The 12342-nt window shown below is 39.1% G+C and overlaps 1 long non-coding RNA gene across 1 annotated transcript; it reads left to right on the top strand.

Moving 5' to 3' along the window:
• The first annotated feature begins 1204 nt into the window (after positions 1-1204).
• LOC122462334 lies at positions 1205-7664 on the top strand. The gene is made up of 3 exons (XR_006284820.1): positions 1205-1338; positions 5494-5499; positions 7652-7664. It is a non-coding gene; the product is annotated as an uncharacterized LOC122462334 (long non-coding RNA).
• Positions 7665-12342: the final 4678 nt, after the last annotated feature.

Genomic DNA, 12342 nt, shown 5'->3' on the forward strand with positions numbered 1-12342 from the left:
AAATCATTATAAACATTTGCCAGTGAATATATTATTATTATGGCTGTTGATTAATTGCAGTTAACTCACGCGATTAAAAAAAATTAATTGCGATTAATCCCACTGTTAAATAATAGAATACCAACTGAAATGTATTAAATATTTTGGATTCTTTTCTACATTTTCAAATATATTGATTTCAATTACAACACAGAATACAAAGTGTACAGTGCTCACTTTATATTATTTTTATTACAAATGTTTGCACTGTAAAAATGATAAACAAAGAAACAGTGTTTTTCAATTCACCTCATACATGTACTATAATGCAATATCTTTATCATGATAAAGTGCAGCTTACAAATGTAGATTTTTTTTGGTTACATAACTGCACTAAAAAAAAGAAAAAAACAGTGTAAAACTTTAGCGTTTACAAGTCCACTCAGTCCTACTTCTTGTTCAGCCAATCGCTAAAACAAACAAGTTTGTTTACATTTAGGGGACATAATGCTGCCTGCTTCTTAGGTACAATGTCACCTGAAAGTGAGAATAGGCATTTACATGGCACTTTTGTAGCCGTCATTGCAAGGAATTTACGTGCCAGATAAGCTAAACATTTGTATGCCCCTTCATGCTTCGGCCACTATTCCAGAGAACATGCTTCCATGCTGATGACGCTCGTTTAAAAATCTCTTGAGAGCCCTAATTATTATATATTATATTATAATATAATGTGGGTTTTCTTAAACTTACATAGAAGTTACAGTATAGTAGATGCAATCTTATAAAATGCCTATTTTTCTAATTCTGGTCCAGATGCATCTAAATATTTCACAAGAATTGCTGTTCTTATGATACCTGTGTCTTATCTGGCCACAACCTCTCAAGACCATCTTATAAATGTTCAGCTCCATCTAATTTAAACCCTAAATCTCATTGAAACTTGAAGTATAGTGTAAATTTAAAATTGGGCTGGATGCTAGCACTATCTCCTCCACCCATCTCTACTCTGTTTTGACGTACATATACATGTTATACATATAAATGATATCCAGTGATATAGAAACTAGTAGAGCTGAAGATCAGTATGACTCAGGGGCTGGAATCTGCCCTCATTTACTTAATTGTAAGTCTGGATCAACTTTACTGAAGTTACTAGAATTACACCATTGTAAATGGCAGTGTGAAAGTAGAGCCAAGCCCAGAAATAGGTATTTATTCTTTGTTTGCAGTGTTGCCGTAGCCCTGTTGGTCTCAGAATATCAGAGAGACAATGTTGGTGAGGTAATATCTTTTATTAGACCAATTTCTATTGGTGAAAGAAGCAAGCTTGCAAGCTTACTCAGAGCTCTTCTTCATGTCTGGGAAAGGTACTCAGAGTGTCACAGCTCAATGTAAGGTGGAACAGATTGTTTAGAATACAGAGATAACATGTTGTAAGAGACCATTGGAGGTGAAATGGCAGTCTACACCTCAATAGTCATAGGACAAAGGAGGGTTATTGAGTTAGAGATTGCTATTATGCACCATAAATCCAGTGTCTTTACTGCGTCCATGTTTTTCCATGTCTAACATAGATATGCATTTAAGCTCCCAGGCTCGTCTTTTGAAGGTGTTCTTCAGGTTTCCTTTGAGGATGAGAACTGAGAGGTCAGATATGAAGTGATTATTTTGTGAAAAGTGTTTACCCATGAGTAATATGGTGTTTTTGGACTTTATCATTTTTCTGTTTGAGTTCATTTGAGAACACAGTGATTGTCTCGTTTCACCCACACAGTTGTTACTGGGGGTGTTTCATGCACTGGATGAGGTATACTACTTGTTATCATAGGCATGTGCAGGACCTCTTAATCTTGAAAGATGTGTTGTGGGAGGTATTGATCAACATAGCAGTGGAAATATGGTTGCAGGTTTTGCATGTTATTATGGTAGAGTCTGGTGCTTCTTTGTATGAGAGGGTCCTTATCTGTGAGAAGTTTGTTTCTGCTGATGAGATTGGTGAGGTTGGAAGGGTTGTTTGAAGGCCAAGAGAAGGGATTCAGGAAAGATTTCTTCCAGGATGTTTTAGGGGGCTTATTCCTTCACCCTCTCACTTCCCTGGTCCTTCTCGCATGAACAGAGAGCAACAATACCTGAAGTCCAAAGGTGCAAACAATGCAATGTTTATTGGGGTGAACTTCCAGCAAGCTTAAATCCGAGTTCCTTTTTGCCTTATTTTTGAATCCCAACTTATTTCCTGTTTGTCCCTAATTTATATAGTAATATTCTTAGCTATACCTGAACCAATCATTTTACTAAAATTTAACTAACCAATCCTAACATATTGTAGCATGATTATTTAACAAAGTATATCCCACCACCTTAATTAGTTTACACCCAGCAAAATTAATTATACAGCAGACAAAAACAATCACAGAACCAGACAGAGATTATACAGATAATAGGGAAATGAGGATTTCACATCTCAGCTATTGATAAGTGAGTTCTTGCCAGACAGTATGCTTATCAAACTAAGTTTCCTTTTACATCTTCTAGGCACTTCCCTTTCTGTGGAGGTGATAGGCATTATCAGGTCAGGATTGTATTCCTAACAGCCCAATAGCACCTTCTTTCAATGTGACTAGTTTGGAATCTGAGGATGTGACCTGTCGCTTCCCAGCTTATGGCTGCCTCTGCTGCTTAGCCAGAGGCCTTAGCCTAAGAACAGGCCTCAGACTGTCACAGTGAGAAAAGGCCTTATACAGTCAGACAGTGATTTTGATTCTTTCTTTTATACCTCTATAACTAGCTAAATGATAAACATATACCTAAATTCTTAAAGTACAGGCCTTTGCAGACAGGCCTGAATATCTATATCCTAACAGGATTTGATCCTCATCAAGTATGGGTTATAATTGTTTAATGATACCTGTACGGGTTCCAGTGGTGTGTGGTCAAAGGGCTTTTTTTTCCTTATTGAAGCAAGTTCTCCTGGGGTATCTGGGAAACATGATGTAATCTACTTCTCCAGTGGAGTGTCCCTGTCTGATGAAGGAAGTTTTAAATGTGTTAAGGTATATATCCCAGACTTTCGCGTTGGAGCATATTCTGTGGTATCTGTGCCTCACCATAGATAACAGACTTCTTGGTGTGTTTGGGGGGGTTATTGGATCTGTGAAGGTATATGAGAAGATCCATGTGTAGCCCTTTTCTTTATTTAAAGTTAATTTAGTGATGTTGTATTACACCGCCATGTATTTGGCTCTGATTGCTACAGTTTTAGTGTGAAATTGCCGCTGGTGCTTTTGGAGGCTCCAGGAACACATCAAGTGCAAGGATAATGACCACAGGCACAATCACAAATACAAAGTTTTATCTGTACTACAAGTTTTATAAAAGCAATAAATAAAGTTACAATTACCCTAAATATAATATATAGAATATAAAAATCCTACAAAAACCTATGCAATAAATATAACTGTAGTCATACTCACATCCGCAAAGATATTCTAGAGTCCGGTGGACCTCTCAATAGACAATCATCACTTAAGAGATTGTTCCTGCTAGGATTTCCTGTAGGGTCATCTCTTGAGTCTTCCCACTTTTACCCAACCAGGAACCCTCTTTTACATTGTAATTCTGACTAAACCTAACACCTTATGCATATGTATGAAGGTGTCAACCCTTTTTTCATATCTGTACTTCCACACCCCATGAATATTGGGGTGCCCCATTTTACATAAGTTGTTTGTAGTTCCTTTTATTCTCATTAGCATCTAGGCATGACATGTACCCTGCAGTCAAGACAGATATTTAAAGATGTTACAATCAGTTGTCTCGTCATCTCGGATAATACATTGTCGTCTGTTGCAATCCATTTTTCTGCAACATCACCCATTGGCACATATTATGCAATAACCTTGTGACCTTACAAGCACAGGGTTATTCCTAGGTCACTTACTTATGTCAAGCATTCTTAAGTATAGACCTACTATGGCTAAGCTAAAATCTTACAGGTCTCAGCCTCTAGGCCTTATGTTTCAGCCATGCTTTACTTCTATACCTTCTACACACTTACCACCCCAAACTAATTAAAAATCCTACAACTTAAATCTATTTAACATACATTGATTATATATGAAATGCCATCTGAATTCACCATAACACCACATAACACAATGATAAATGGATGATAGAATGAACTAATTCGCTACACATGGGTTTCTTATATATAATTGTCTGTAGGGTTCCACTGCTGAAGCTGATTGTGGTGTTATGGAAGTTGATGCTGTTGTGGGAGTGCCGTACAGAAAGTTTGATGGATGGGTAATGGTTGAAGTCGTGGTGAAAATCTAAGAGGGAGTTTAGGTCGTCTGTCCAGAGGATAAACATATCATTAATGTATCTCAGATATATCATTAGTTTTGTGGTGTATTTCTCCAGAAGTTCTTACTTGAGGTGGCCATTGAAGAGGTTGGCATATTGGGGAGCCATCCTAGTACCCATGGCTGTGGGTGTTTGCTGCTGAATGTATAGTTGTTATGGGTGAGGATGAAATGGATGAATTTGGGCTGGATAGCTGAGTGTTATACATTTTCCTGTAGATATCTGAGGCAGGCAGTGAGGTATGTTGGTGTACAGGGAGGTGACATCCATGGTGGCAAGGATGGTGTTCTGAGGGAGATTGTTAATGTTGCAGAGTTAATGTTGGAGGCAATCAGTTTTGTCCTGGAGGAAAATGGCCCTTTGTATGGTAAGTGGTTTGAGGATGGTTTCAGTGAGTCCTGATATTCCTTCAGTAAGACTGCCATGGCCAGATATGATAGATTGACCTGGGTTCCTTTGTTTGTGGATCTTGGGAAGCAAGTAGAAGGTCCCTAGGGTGGGTTGTGGGGGATGAGGTTGTAGTTGGAGTTGGAGTTGTCTGGGGAAGTGTGTCAGTGTATGCATACTCCATCTGCCCATAGTGGGGTATGCACTCCCATCACAGCAAAGATATCTTTAAGTTCCTGGATGAACTGTGGTGTGGCGTTCTTTTTTTTAGTTCATTATAGCAGGTGGTGTCGGAGAGTTGTCAGCTGGCCTCGGTGACATGGTCATCATGGTTGAAGACCATGATAGTGCCCCTTTTGTCTACTGGTTTGATCACTATCTGGTGGCTGGATTTCAGCAACTGTATAGCTGTCCTCTCAGCGGTGGATCGATTGTGATAGATGTGTTGTTTGTTAAGGATTTTACAGTTAATCTTTTTCCTTTGTTGGACACTATAAATATTTTTTTTCCTTTGGTTAGCTACTAGAACTCATGGACTCAATAAAGAAACTGGATTTATGGCTCATTACAACTATGGCTCATTACAAGTATCTATAATCCACTAAACCCTCACCCCCTTTGTCCTATGACTACAGAGGTGTTAATTGCCCACTTCACCTTGAATGGTCTTTTGTAACACTTTAACTCCTTATGCTAAACAATCTGGTTCACCTTTTATTTCTCTGTGACATTCCGAGTGTCTTGCCCAGATCTGAAGAAGAGCTCTCTGTGTGCTCAAAAGTTTCTCTCCTTCACCAACAGATATTGGCCCAATAAAAGAATATTATGTCATCCACCTTGTACTTAGTCTTTGTTGATTAATAAAAATCTAGGTATGCACTTTCAGTAGTGAGACTCAGGGATGCATTTGTCATAGATATTTGGGGGGATTTGACTTTTTGAAAGGCAATAGTATTCCTATTTTTCAAAATTTCTGTGATGATCTCCCTCCAAAATACTATCCAGGTGGAATATGTGAAGAACAGAAATCACTAGAATCATGGAAGATTAGGGTTGGAAGAGACCTCATGAGGTCACCTAGTCCAACCCCCTGCTCAAGGCAGGACCAACACCAACTAAATCATCCCAGCCAGGGCTTTGTCAAGCCGGGCCATATAAACCTCAAAGGCTGGAGATTCCATCACCTCCCTAGGTAACCCATTCCAGTGCTTCACCACCCTCCTAGTGAAATAGTGTTTCCTAATATACAACCTAGACCTCCCCCACTGCAACTTGAGACCATGGTTCCTGGTTCTGTCAGCAACTTGAGACCATTGCTCCTTGTTCTGTCTGTCACTACACTTATTCCTAAAAATATTTAATATGTATCTGTGACCAGGGTCCCAGGGGAGCCAACTGAGGACACTCAATTAGGGTGAACTGCAAAGAATGGGGCAGACAATCCCCAAAGCTAGTGTATATTCCAATACTTAGATTTACCAAGCCAGCACAAAACAGCTTCTATAATACCTCAATGGTTACCCAGAAGCTAACACAGTATCAAATTGAAAAAGGAAAAATATTCACATTATTTCCCTGATTTCACCATCCCTAACTGTCAACATGGAAAATTTGCTAGCTTAGCTGCTCAGTAACTTTAATTTATTTCTATCCTCAATGCACTGAAGTCTGAAACTGTGACTGTGAACTATTCATAGAAACATTGCTCAGCCCTAATGAAAAGGCATGACTCCCTGTTCTACTCTTGTTTCGAGGGACATCGCTCATTTTAGTCCTAACATTACCTGTGTTGCACACATTTGCCGACCCTCACTTTTACTGTTTAAAATTATGTACATGAACAGTAGAGAACCATGACACTTAAAGTATATAAACATTTATTTGTACCAAATGGAATGAATCGCACAATAATTTAAGTTTCCTGTGTGTGAATAAGTTTTGTCTATTCCCTCATTTTAGATCCATGTCACACATTGCATCTCATCTTCAGGCCTTGATAGCTTGAAAGAGATGCCTGTATTGAAAGAGTGGTTTCTTCTTATAAGCTACGAGAGATATATTTCACACTATATATCCTGAAAAAGGAACCAAAAGTAGATATCCTATTGTTTTCCTGCAGGCTATTCTTTGTTCTTGTTTTTGTCAGGTAATCTATTTTCTGCACATGGTGAAATATAGGATCAAGACAATGTCTGTTCTTCATTTTATAGCTGAAAATTTTCACAGGTTTTCGAAGATTCTTTTTTATTAGCTTTTTGAAACCAGTATCTTGACAACAATTCTTTACAAGATGCTGTAAAATTAGTATCATTAGCTATAGTCTACACAGTAGCTGACCTCTCAGAAGCTGAGAGGAGGCCTTTCTTAATCACCAGCCTTCCTAATTACCCTTCTTTTCACAAGGTTTGCTGCAGTTAGGAAGCATTCCAACCTACTAACCTCTTAGCTTCAATAAACTCAAGTCCTTTTTTTCTATAAACTAGAAAAAGATAATCATATTGACAGGTCACATTATGCAGTGGTCAAATATACAACCTTTTGTGCCTCAGCGTGGAATACAACTAACTCTTACAGTGAGAAGGTAGGATTTTTTGTAACAGATAGAAGCATAATTTATAGATAATCATAAAAAATGTGAGACCGCAATAATTTCTAGTTACTTTTGTTTATTGGAAAATTATATGTTATAACAAAGGAGCTATAGCTTTTATACACAATGACACTTGACTATTAAATTTACTCTGCAAAATGAAATTTGAAATTACAAGATCAGTGACCCATTTTATGGTGAATGACATGACCTTATCACTTTATTAAACAGTCCAATCTCTTCTATATCTTTTCATATAGTTTTATATGCCAGAGAGAACTGAAAGATTCCTTTCTCTTTTGGGTGGCTAAGTTGTGGCACAGGGATGAGCTATGTAATGGTAGCCCATCTAGTAGGAGAAACTGGACAAGAAAAGGCCAAAATAAATGTAGGAAGATGAACAAAATGTTGTATATACCCCTCTCCTCTGGCTATTATGTAAATATATCCTTCCCCTCACCAGTTCTCCTGCCTGCCCCCACACTACTCATTACAGTTTTGCTTCAGTCTTTTAGAGACAAAGCCTCATGCCAGTGCCCTGCCTAAGTAACTGGGATGGATGGGTGTTGGGCATAGGAAGGTGAGAGGAATCCCCTCTGATGCCACAGAATGGAAATATCATTCTGTGGCCTTTATTTCCCTCCCTGACACCAGCAGATGACAGAAGGGCGGCACAGTGGTAACTGCACCAGCCCCAACCTAGTCTTCTCCTAGCCTATCCTGACCCCACCTTCCTCTAACACAGTTCCATAAATCCCACCTCCTCCTTGCATTGTGGAATTACAGTCGTTCCATTGCTAGGTGATTATCCACAGCTGAGGAGGTAGGGATAGGATCTGACTATTTATCACATTATTAGGGGAAGAGCACTACTACTAATTAGGTTAAAAAAAAGACACCATGTTTAATTAATTTTATATATTTTAATTCAGCCTTACAAAATTCTGCTCACCCGGGCGAGTAAGTTTTTCTTTTGACAGGCCAGTAACATATCATTAATTTTTCATCTCATCCATCACCATGGTAAAGGCCTTCTGAGAAGGTTTTGTGTCTGGGCTGGTAATTTGTCATGACGATTTTGCCAGGCTGTTTTAATGCCCTTCTCTTAGCTGATTGAAAATGTCTTATTTACTTCAATTAGTTTTGCCAGGGAGACACTGCAGTTTTATACAAAATGAATTGTTAATTGCTCCCCAAAGCCTAGGTAGACACCTGTTTTTTCTATTAAAATCCAGATCAAACTGCGTATGTGGTGCTGACTCAAATTAACTCAATTATAAAGGCAATCCAAAAGCTTTTGGTCTTCTAATTTGTAACACATTCAATGCTATTTGCACTATAAAAGCACTTCTGAGTATCAATTAAATATTATTTATACAGTGTATCAAAAATAAGACCATTAAAAGCTAGCTATGTAGTAGATATTCCCCGCTTGATAAATATTATTGTACTAAATATGTCCTTATGTATATATCTGCATTGCTGTAAGTGCTAGGTGCTTCATAAATCCTTTGTAAAGCTGATGAATTAAACCACCTTTCAATGACAATCTTTTAAGCTTAACGACTCAGCTCTTTATAACCTATTTAATAATGACAGATGATAGAAAAAGCAGTAAAGAAGATTTAAATGTCTATATTAAACATCTTCACGGCTCCATGTCCAGCTTCTAGTCATGCAGCAGTATTTGTTTTTCGTGTATATGAGATGCATGTCTAATAATGACATTAATATAGCTGCACAGTGAGGTCATACAGTCATAGTAAGGAACCACATTCTCCACAGCTGATTTCACTAGGTCACCAACACCTTCTGCAGCTGGTATGAGGCCATAATTAGTCAAATTAATTAGCTTTATGAAACTAAGCCATGTGACCTATACTTTAATAGACTGGTTGCTATGGTAGCCCAAATAGGAGCAGCTCTCAAGCTGTCAGGGCACCTCATTTTCTTTCATAATGAACAGCTACAGGGAGTAGAACTGTAGATAAAGTAAATCCAACCTGGAGGGTTATTTTGTTGGACATGGTAAACTGTAACACATAGTAAATGAAATGAAACTGGTAGCTCAAGGCACCCATTTGATAGCAACCTAAACATAGTTTTTATGCTTTTCAGAGGTAAGGCTTTACTATTTTGAAACCTGAAACATTATCAGAATTTTATGGTGGTGGTCAGAAAAACTAGGCACAAAATCACTAGGGTGATTTTCCCCCTCATTTCACTATCTCTGTCCAGCGTCTAAATCTCCCATTAGAAGCATTGCAATGGATTTGAGACTATGAGAAGCCCTAATGATGAGGTCTTTTAGTTTTGTTTCACTCAGGTATTCTGTAATTTGGTCATTTGGTTTTCTCACACGAAGAACATATTCTCTGATAGGGTAAATCCATTCAGGTGAATGGTGTCATGCCAACAAAATGTGGCTCCAAATGTTTCAGGACTAAATAATTGTTTTAATAAGGTGGCTTTGCAAAATATATCCAGGTATATGTACTAAAGCAGATTTACCTGTTAAGAGGTAGGGAACACAAGGCTGGATGCAGCTTATTTGATTTAAGAAGTCTTCCGTTTAGAAGAACCTCCCGGAATAGCTCTGCATCTCCTAGGAGCGGGCACATTGTTTGGGTCATCTGCACACAGAATTCTCTTTTACTTTGTATTATAAATTAAATTCACCTCTGGGATGAATGTGGCACCTGATTTCCAGACTCAAAGAGGAATACTGTATGCAGAAAAAAGCATTGCAGGTAGTGCTGGAGAGGGCAATACAATAAAATAAAATACAATACTTTTAGAAATTCTTAAACAGCTTCATGAAGAGTTTTGAAAAACTAGAAGCGGAGTGCACTTCTGTGAGCTTCTTTATTTGTATCTTTGAGAGAGTATGCTTTGGTAATAATAGAACTAAATATTATAAACATTTGGAGAAACCAAAGCTAACAAGATCTTCACGCTCTTTCCTATGCAAATGTAACCAGCATTACATTTCCTATGTGAAGATCCCAAAGTCAAGCACCACTGATAACCCAGGTGGGAATTGTTATATATATATATATGATAGCTATATATATATATATATATATATATATATATATATATATATATAACATATCATATATATATGATAGCTCATCAACGTGGGGCTTGAATCCATTAGGCCTTAGCACTTGGGATGAGCCTCCTCAGGAAAGGTAAGTATGTAAACTATATTAGAGAAATGTGGATCTTTGTTCCTTGTAGTGACTACTTGATTCAAGAAGTTAAGAATCTACTACAGCTGCCAGCTAAAAAAGTCACACCTAAAACTCAAGGGGTAGAGGTTCTGCTTTGGCATTGGGGGCCTAGGTTAAAACACAGCTGATAGCCCAAGTGTTATAATTATATTTAATATGCATAATTATGTTTATTTTATAATAATTTTAAAAAAAATACTTTCTCTGCCCCCAAGGGAAAGTCCTTCTGCATCTTGTACCCATTAAGTTTTATATAAAGCATTGTCTTAACATAAGAAATCAAACATGCATAATAAAATGGGCCTGATACTGATCTCACTTACACTGGTGTAAATCAGGAGTAACTCCTTCTCATGTTACTGGTGTAAATGAGAGCAGAATCTGGTCTCAGGTGTTTTACAGGGTAATTTTTTCAGTAACATACTAACTTGTAAACATTGCCAGCACATAAGCATAGTGTTTCATCCAAGTAATGGTAGGAATCAATTATAGGGGCATCAATCCTGGCCCCTTTAGAACATAAGAATGGCCATACTGGGTCAGACCAATGGTCCATGTAGTCCAGTGTCCTGTCTTCCGACAGTGACCAATACAAGATTTTCAGAGGGAATAAACAGAACAGAATGAGGGCAATTTATTGAGTGATCCATCCCTTGTCATACAGTTCCAGCATCTGGCAGTCTGACACCAAGAGCATTGGTTTGCATCCCAAACTCTTGCTTATAGCCATTAATGGAACTATCCTCCATGAACTTATCTTTGAAGTCAATGGCAAAACTCCCATTGACTCAATGTGGCCAGGATTTCATGCACAGTATTTGTTACCATATTGCTAAAAAACAAAACAAAAAAAAACCCAATCACCGCCACTACCAACAGAAAACCCTTAGGAAGGACATGTATGTTGACAAAAGGTAAAAGGACAAAGCATTGAAGCTTGATCATCTTATTTACTTAAGCAACCTCATTGACTTCTGTCACGGAGTCCCTGGGCGATACTCTGGAACTGCTCCCCATGAAGCCAGTCAGGACTCTGGGGCAGTCGCCTTTCTGTGAGCAGCCTGTCTTCAGGACACACAGCTCACACAGCTTCCACCTTCCTGGGTCTGACCTCGGAGCATTCAGCATCCTCTGCCCGTCCGTGCACTTCCCCCAGCGAGTCCGCTCAGGCAGGGCTCCTGGGGAAGCCAGAGGGTCCTGCACCCCAACTTCGCAGTCAGACTTGACTCTCAGCCAGCCAGTAAAACAGAGGTTTATTAGATGACAGGAACATGGTCTAAAACAGAGCTTGCAGGTGCAGAGAACAGGACCCCTCAGCTGGGTCCATTTTGGGGGGGGGGGGGCAGTGAGCCAGACAACCACGTCTGCACTTCACTCCATGTCCCAGCCAGCCCCAAACTGAAACTCCCTCCAGCCCCTCCTCCTCTGGGCTTTGTTCCTTTCCCGGGCCAGGAGGCCACCTGATTCCTTTGTTCTCCAACCCTTTAGCTCTCACCTTGCAGGGGGGAAGGGCTCAGGCCATCAGTTGCCAGGAAACAGGGTGTCGGCCATTCTCTGTGTCCAGACCCCTGTACACACCTGCCCTCTAGGGCTCTGCAATGATCATACACCCTTCTCCCACCCCCTAGATACTTAAGAACTGCATAGGGGAAACTGAGGCACCCCCACAATATTCGGAGGAAACATTAAGAACAGTCCCACTTCGTCACAACTTCAGTGTGCCAACAAGCACCACCATGAGTTCAAGGTGAATTAGGATTCTGGAGCAGGCATTTCTGAAAGGCT

The sequence above is a fragment of the Chelonia mydas genome, chromosome 1, assembly GCF_015237465.2.
Source record: "Chelonia mydas isolate rCheMyd1 chromosome 1, rCheMyd1.pri.v2, whole genome shotgun sequence".
NCBI classification, from domain to species: domain Eukaryota; kingdom Metazoa; phylum Chordata; order Testudines; family Cheloniidae; genus Chelonia; species Chelonia mydas.